Genomic DNA, 2,920 nt, shown 5'->3' with positions numbered 1-2,920 from the left:
CCTATTTCTCGTTGTTCGCTTTGTGTTGCCGCAGTATTCGCCACACTATTGTCAATGAAATCGAATGCTTTGGACTGCATGCGCCCCACGCTTTTCATTTCCAATCTCATTAATTGTTTATAATGACTTTTGCTAAAATTTCAAAATCAAAAGTTATCAAAACAAGTTCTATGGGACTGAGATATATTATTTTCTAATTTTAGTCCATTTATAAAAGCGTGGTACATTAAAAAGTTTTTTTTTTAGTCTTGTCTGTATAAAATTTTGCAATAGATACTAAAATAATCAACTTGCAGTGAAAAGTGAACAGAAGACTATGCAAGCAAAATGTTGTTTGCTCACATTTAGTGTATGCCTACATATGTACATACATACATATATCAGCAATTAATTTCATTTAAAGAAATGGCGTGTCGTGCATTTCCGCTGTAGCGTATGCAGTGCAAATTTTTAACTTCTTCTGGCGAGGCGACATCTATCTCTAGAGTTTTTCTAATTGTATGTCTTTGATATGATACCTACGACGAAGTTGATATCTAGACTAGGTTTGCCATAAATACCTTTGCCATATTTATAGTATATGGTGGTCTGGACATACAACATTGCAAGTTGATAAAAGCGTTGTAAAATAAAATAATAATAAAAAGCGCTTGCGCCATTAACACCAAGAAAGGCATGAGATACACACAATTCGCCATAATTCTTTGGCAAATTACATGTACTTTGTTTTTGCTTTTGAGTGATACCCGTTTTAAAACATACATAAAAAACATCAATCATATAATTAACAGTTTTTGTACTTTAACATAATGCCCCTTAACGTCCGAATTTTTTTCATCCGTTCGTAGTGAATACACGGAAACGAAACGTAATCCGGTTCGTAGAAAACGAAACTCATAATCAGCCTCATCATGAATTTAATTTTTTCCGAACCGGTTCACTTTTGGTTTCCATGTATTTTCGATGGGCGGATGAAACATTTTCGTGTGAATTTTTTTCGGGCGAAACTCAGTATAACGCAGAACAAGGCTGAATACGTTTGAGTTAAATTGTGGATACTTGCAATCGCAACCCTGAACTCGGGGATTTCCCAAACTACAAAAATCCCCAATAACAAAACGAAAATGAATGAATAACGTATATTTCACTATGGTACTGTGAGTACTAGCACAATCTCAGTAACATACAAGACTACTTTTTTTATTTATATAACGTTCATTTTAATGGTAAATATTATTATTAAATTAAAATAGATATTTTATTAGTCCTTCGATGGATTTGATTTCTACCTTCCCTTTATTTCAAAAGTATTGAATTATTAAAAGTGTTTAAAACAATGTTTAAATATATATATATAAAACAAAGTCGTGTTAGTTACACCATTTATAACTCAAGAACGGATGGACCGATTTTTATGATACTTGGTTTTTTGAAATTGTCTACCTTCCGAATAGCTAAAACAACCGCTAGGCGGCGCTGGAGTCGAGTTATTAGTAAAATCCGTATTTATGGTCCGATTCGCCTCATATTTGAGATATGTATTGACAATAGAAAAAACAATACCATTGCAAAAAAAGAGCCGCCAGGTGGCGTTGGAGTCAAGTTATTACTAAAAATCGTGTTTATGGTCCGATTCGTCTCATATTCGAGTTATGTATTGACAATAGGAAAAGTAATACCATTGAAAAAAGAGCCGCCAGGTGGCGTTGGAGTCGAGTTATTACTAAAAATCGGGTTTATGTTCCGATTATCCTCAGATTCAAAATATGTATTGATAACAGGAAAAAGAATCCTTTCGAAAAAATTTGCCGTCAGGTGGCGCTGAAATTTATGCTCGAATTTATTTCATTATCGAAATATATGAATTCACATATTGATGGTCCTCTTCAATAACGACACAACTCAAAATTCAAAAAATCGAATCCCTTATTACTGTTAAGAGGCTCAAATCTCTAATCCATGTCTGATTCTAACTAAAGTAAGTAGTAAACATTATACATGAATAAGAAAACGATTAAAGACATGAGCCACTTAACAATAGTACGAGTTTTTATTTTTTGAATTTTGAATTGTGTCGTTATTGTAGAGGACCATCGATATATTTATGACAGGGAAAGATACATATGTATGTATACTTTTGCAAAAAAACTGAAATTCTGTCGGAAACCACCGTTTACGAACAGCTGTTCCTTATCTATATACATAAAAATGGTGTGAAAAATGTACAGTAATTCATCAATTGAGAACGGTTGGGCCGATTTGGCAAACATTTTTTTATAGTTATTCGTAATTGCCAGGGGAAGGAAAATTTTGGGAAAACCCTTCGGGAAAGTCGGGAAATTGGAAAAATTGAAAATTTATTTTTTTTTTATGGAATTTTGTGTGCAATTCCTTCTGAATGGCTTTCGAATGGAAAAATAGAAAATTCAAAGTGTGCTACTTTTTTGGAAAGGTGTTTAGAGCAAGGAGTGCACAAAATTTTTATTTTTCCGTTAGGTGGCGAATGCATTTGGTTGGTTGGTACCTTTTTGCCTAGATTAGCATATAGGATTCATTTTTTCCGTTAAGTGGGCCAGGGACCGATCTTTTCGAAAAAGTCTTATTTAGGGTGATATTTGCTTAAAATTTGGCACGTAGGTAGCTTATTGGCCGGGTTAACATAAAGGATATTTTTTCTGATAGGTGGACCAGATACCGATCAATTTAAAAAAATCTTTTTTTATTTTTAATATTTTTATTAAGCTTTGTACCACGATTGTTTATTCGGAAAAATTGAAAAAGCAACAAGGTCTAAGCGGTAGAAGTTATAGCACTATTTCGGAGATCACCACATCCCCTCATCAGACTTCTTTTTTTTCTAGACTTCAGCAGGGATCGAACCTGCGAATTCGATGTTCAAAGTCAGAAGCGTTAACCACTG

Source organism: Rhagoletis pomonella, unplaced genomic scaffold (genome assembly GCF_013731165.1).
Source record: "Rhagoletis pomonella isolate Grant_MI unplaced genomic scaffold, Rhpom_1.0 Rhpom_scaffold_00463, whole genome shotgun sequence".
NCBI classification, from domain to species: Eukaryota; Metazoa; Arthropoda; class Insecta; order Diptera; family Tephritidae; genus Rhagoletis; species Rhagoletis pomonella.
Note: the sequence above shows the minus strand (reverse complement) of the source record.